The following is a 6,000-nucleotide window of genomic DNA, read 5'->3' on the forward strand; positions in this document are numbered from 1 at the left end:
AGTGAAGGGAAAACCAGCGCGATGTAAAAAAAGCTAAACTATGAGCCCCTTCAACACCAAGTTACCCGGCCAGTGGAACTGACATTGAAGACAGTGTTTTGGAACTGTCCAAAAAACTTGCAGAATGTAGCAGTTTGAGGATAAAGTTTGAAAATAATGAGGAATTACTGAAAAAGCAGATGGATTTTCAAGAGTGTTTTGAAGGTAACGTTTCTTTGAAATTTGCTGCCAGTTTCCTGTTGTCTGTTATCATCATTGTCCCCCAAAATTAGTATACTGGTTGAACACAGGCTTTTTGATCAATTTAGATTCCTTGGTTGAAATTTTAATTGACAGAAAAACATTAAATCGATGCCGAAAGTAATTGAGTTCAGTGAATCGAGCGTTCGACTTGGTTCTATTAGTAATGTCAGGATTTACCTCAGTTTTAAGCTCATTATCACATCTTGCTTTCTCTTTTAGATGCTCTTGAAAATACAAGGCTGTGTAGCAAGTTTAGAAGAAAAAATGGCTGCGGGTATCTCACAACTAGAAGAGCGCCTCGAGGGACTTGAGAGACAAACAGTTAATTTATTCCCTTTGGTGAGTTGCTCAGTAATTTTATGATTTGCTCCTTAAAGACCCTTAGAATACTTAACTGAGGGAAGCAGTGATTGTGTATTAGTGTAACCGGGACTGGAGAGTTAACATCTGTTTCTGTAGCAATACCAAATAATCAGGACACTGACTTCCGATCCAGCATAACAATTTATTTGTGCTTCTGTATACATACTATTGCTCAAGTTACACTTCGCGGATGTTTATTCTTTACGTAAACTTAAGCCCAATATGCTATGAGTAAATTGCAGTCAACTGCTTAATTCGTATAATATTATCTAAACCGAGACACACAATTATCACCTGACTAAAACGGGTTGCTATTTCTTTGCCTTTGTAGTTACATGCCACTATCAGCTAAAGTTGCGTGAATGAAGGAGTCGCAGACGAAATCGACACCGAAGACCTTGCCACCATCAACATTGATACCTTGAATACACTTTGCAAAGAGAACCAACCAGAGACTAGGCTGCATCTCCCTCCTGCATTGCAGTCACCCAGCACAGCACAGAACGTTGGCAAGGAGCTTATAGGCACCTGCGTGACTCCCAGCAAAATAAAGCTCGTGCAGCAGACACTAGGAAGAGAAAACGAGCGGCACTTGTCCGCACTTAAGCTTCTTCCATTTTTTTTCAGCAGGGAAGAACTTGTGAAAAGTAACACGGACGGTTCCCATGACAAAAGATGTCTAGACAACAACAAACTTAATTCTTTAAAATTATTAATTATTATTATTGTGTTTTACGGGGAAGGGGGAGGTTCTAACACAGCTAGCATGACAATAGAGAAATGTCACTATTGTAAAGTGGTTCATTGTTAGCACTGTTTAATTTTCGCTATTTTCGCGCAAGGGGACTAGGCGTGAAATTTAGATACCACGAAGTCGGAGAGTCAAAATTTCCACGTTTCCTTTTCTGGCTATGAACAGCAGTTTCCTCGTTGACACTGGCGATAGCTTCTGCTGAAATGTTGCACTGCACAAGATCATGAATGTTGCTTGGATCGGATAAACCCGGGACACTTGGTGAAGGCAAAGGTGCCTTTTTTAACTATACGATAGGAGGGAAGACAGGGCGAGACTGATACACAGTGTATGTGATGGCATACGTGATGGCACCACTACTCTCAACTCTTTTACATGTCCTTGAAAGCCTGGGAAAATTAGAACAATGAAACAGAAGATTGACGCACCTGTGAAATTAAAACACCGCTAAAAACCCTTAAACTTTGAACACGCGAAATCAAACCACTGCTAGATTTAACCATTCTACAGTAAATCCCAATAACTCCCCTAGAGATTATACTTTGCTTTGGTGTTTCGTACTTGTTTTTATTTTGTGTAAGAAGGTAACTATTTCATTTACGTTGCAAAGCATTGCATTTAGTCAAAAACATCAAAACGAGGAGAGCGTACACTTTCTCACTTTAGTAACATAATTATCTTCAGAGAAGTGCTAGGGTGTTATAAAACGTGCAAGAAAACAATTAGTTTCATAAGTCGCACTGCCAATGCCGCCAGTAAACAGCAGTACTGATAAACTCTTCATACGTGTCATGTCAAGAAATTTACTGTTAAATACACTTCAAGAAAATCTTTTAAAAGACCCAAAAAGTCAATCATCGTGTGCTCTCTAAAGGAGCCGTTTGTTTATTATCTGTAGTGCAACGTCAAACGTTCAACATACAGGATTTTCCCTGCTGAATGCAATGTCTTGTTCTGGCAGGATTCTAGGAGGTGGAGCTACAAGGTCCTCTGTTCCGGGCTTACAGAATGCTCGAATCTCGCAGAAGAGATACTGTTTTTGGTCGTGACTTAATCCTTCAGGGTTGATAATGGGTGGCAGCACGGATGCAGGCAGCAGGATAGTTTTTCACTGTTTTTCATCAGTGTTCGGGACTGTTTGGGAGAAGTGCTAAATTCTTTTAAGTAAACTTTTCCGGGTTCGTCTTTCAAAAATCTGAAATGATGGTACTTTTTTATGTTCGGTAGTTTGTTTAAGTACCTCTTGAGAAATGAAGACCATTTGTAAGCTGGAACAATGGTGCTTCCGTCATGTGTACCAACCAGCTGTGCCTTGTTGACACCAATGGTGCTTGAACCCTCCACTATGTCTGCAAACTCATACAAAGATGAAACAAAATGTACTTTATAAGATCTCTTGACGATCGGGACCAAACTTCGTATGGCCGGCAATTAGGAAAGAGTAATTAATGGAGTCATGCAACCGCAGGATCGTTCTCCATGCTAGGAACCAGATAAAATAACTGTTTTTGTTCTGTCCCGAGCAGTTGTCTGCGTAAAGGAGTGCCTGTGTTTTGCCAAGTCCATGGTTTTGGAAATAGTGATGAACATAAGTGATTGTGGTGTTTGCTCCTTTACCAACGTCACTCGCCTCGTCAATTAGATAATTCACTTGCCGGGGTATTGCTTTGCACATGACAACGAAAATTCCACAGGGTGTCTTGAAATAAATGGGTCCTGGCTGCATCGGATTGCTAGGAATATGGCTCTGCTGGGCAAAGTCGAAAATATAATGAACTGCTGTCTGCAGGGAACAGGCTTCATGAACTTTGTCCAAATCTATGGTCTTCAATTGTTTGAAAGTTGGTTTTCGCTTCCTGGTAGACTCTTATAAAGCTCTCTTTCCATTTGAACACAGTTCAGATGCTCTTGCTGGGCTCAAATGCACTCGGATTTTTCCTGGTCCAAAAGGTTAGCAGATAGTAGTAGCTTAGGTGTTTTGCTGGCAGGTTATACATAGGTCAGACATAGGTTTTGCTACAACAATGTCCAGGTGAAACTGCTGCCACAGATCAATAAACTTAGTGTAGGAGACCACTTGCTTTTCAGTTTCTTGACATGCTTTTTCAAACTCGCGCAAAACAGACATTTTGGTAGCACTTGATGAGAGCAGCTCGATGTTGTCATTCTTAAACCTGGTATCCTGCCAGGAAGAAGAACAGCGTTTTCTTCAACGTAATTTGTTAGAAAGCTTTTTACATCCTCATTCACCGCATGCGGTGTGGTGGTGTGCGGCAGTGTTTAGCGGTTTCTGTGAACCCTCAGCGATATCCCGTTTTCTTCGTAGTGGTCTTTCAGTCAGTGGAATTGGGAATAACTGATCCCATAAAGGTTTAGGAACATTTCTTTGCAGATGGCTCTGGCTTGAAAAGTAAACCTACATTGAGGACTCTGTTTTCTTTTGTCACCCGATATTTCAATGCTTGTGAATGCTTGGATGTTGGCCAGTATGACCAAGTCCAGTTCACCATGTGATAGTTCCATACAGTTATTCAAATTTACAAGTAAAGCTGCTTCCGAGAATTGTTGAGAACAATGACCACCTTTAATGCCCCGAGAACATCCGCATCCAGCTTGAAGAAACTGTTTTACTTTCCCCACGATTTCCTCTTTGTCAATTAATAACTTAACTTGATCCTTTTCAGCCATTTTGGTGTTTTGATGAAGAGTTGTAGCAAGTTTTAAATTCTATGTGGTTGTCAAGATAACGCACTTTAGAGTGGAAGTTGATTGGCTGAACTGAAAGTTACGTTACCTTTCGCAAAATATCAAACACCGAAGTGCGTTATGCAAATTTCGCTTGTGACAAATGTTATGCTTTGACAAGTGTAAACACCACTCGTTGTTCTTATTGACACAAAGAGATGGTTTCGTCCGCTTAAAATAACCTTAGCTCTCTGTATCTTTGTTACTGGTAGATACTTAACGAGAAATGTGCACAGGGATGTTTGATTTTGAACTTTAAAACACAGGTTCTGAGTTTATGTCGGAAACGCGACCACAAAGTCAATATTCAGCTGAAAATTGAATGATGTTTTGAAATAATTATCATCTTTACCCATTCAACCATTCACAGCAATCTGTTTAGCCATTCACCGTAGCCGTTTAGTCGTTCACTGTCAGCCATTCAAAAATTTTCCACAGCAGTTCAGCCGTTCAAAATTTTTCTTTGAACTGTTCAAAAATTTTCTTCAGCCGTACAGCCATTCACTTTGAGCCGTTCAAATTTTTCTTCAGCCATTCAGCCGTTCCTGTTAGCCATTTCAATCGGCTTGGCCATCCGTTCATCGTCCGTTCACTAACCGTGTGTTTTGCCGTTTGAATGGAAAGCCGTTAGTGTACGTTTTCGCACGAGAGGTCACATATATACAGAGTTCATTTTGAATCTGATGTTTAAAGAAAGCAAGGAAGATAAATGCACACAAGTAAGCTTATAATACACAAATCTTTATCACATTTATCCTAATACTAACACAATTTCGTTTGTTTTACTAGGAAATTAGGCCTAAGTTTGAAAAATATATATTCAAATAAAGACATGCACTTAGTTATAAATAAAAGACCATGTTAGAGTGTCAGCTCAGTGATATTAAAACAGTGCTGTATAAAAACTAGGCAAATAATTGTGTTCATATATTTACTAATATAATTTGGGTTATAGTAAGAAAACAGAATATCTATGTACCTTTAATATCATGTAGATAGCCTGGTTCAGCCATAAACTTGCATGCTTTTGCTGTGTTGCTGCAGCCAGACCTATCCTTCGAATACTTCACAACATCAAATGTCAAAGCTGGAAGGCGAGAAATGTCTTGTGTCTCTTGATCGTCTGCTATTAAATTATCCTTGTTTGAGCATTCACGGTCTTCATTCCTTTGCAAATCTTTTTTTTTTTATTGAATAGACTTTTGTTTCCTAGTAGTTTTCGACCAAAATAGTTCAAATAAGTAACGTTCTAGGTGTATTTTTTACTACACATACCATTGCGAAGTCGCCATTTTGTTTCGTTGCGACGAGTGTGTGCATCTGCAAACCTTCCTAAAGCGGGCGTTTGAAATAGCAGCCTGTTCTCAATATAATCCAAAACTAGGGTTCAGTAGGATACTTGACGATGACAAGATTAAAAAGAACTAAGTCTCTAAAATGCTTGAAACTTTTGTTTGAAACCACATGTGCTTAACCTCTATAGCACTTTTGTTTACTGGAACGCTTGCAGTCCAGGGCCGGGTTGTTCAAAGCTGGATTAAGATAACCCAGGGTTAGTGTGAAATTCGATTTCAGATCCGAAAGCTCTAAAAGAAAATTCAGTTTAATTCCACCTGTCTACAATTTGATGATTGAATATCCTAGAAAGAATTAGAAAAACTATCCCAAAACGGCTTTTGATCAGAGAAATTTAGAAACCTAGATTAAAATTTAACCCTGGGTTAGTGCTAATCGGCCTTTGAACAACTGGGCCCTGCAAGGCATTGTTATGGGGTTTCCAAGCACGTGACCTCTAGCTGCAAAAGGCCTATTAGAAACAGTTAGACAGGCTCTACTTAGTGGCAGTAATGCAGATTCCTTTGAGAATGTCACCTTGAAGTTCATTAACACAAGAC

General features: G+C 39.5%; 1 pseudogene; it reads right to left on the bottom strand.

The window, feature by feature from the left end:
- Positions 1 to 1,882: 1,882 nt before the first annotated feature.
- On the bottom strand, positions 1,883 to 5,624 carry LOC148725234 (uncharacterized; annotated as a pseudogene).
- Between the last annotated feature and the right edge of the window lie 376 nt (positions 5,625 to 6,000).

Source organism: Stylophora pistillata, chromosome 8 (genome assembly GCF_964205215.1).
Source record: "Stylophora pistillata chromosome 8, jaStyPist1.2, whole genome shotgun sequence".
Lineage (NCBI taxonomy): Eukaryota > Metazoa > Cnidaria > Anthozoa > Scleractinia > Pocilloporidae > Stylophora > Stylophora pistillata.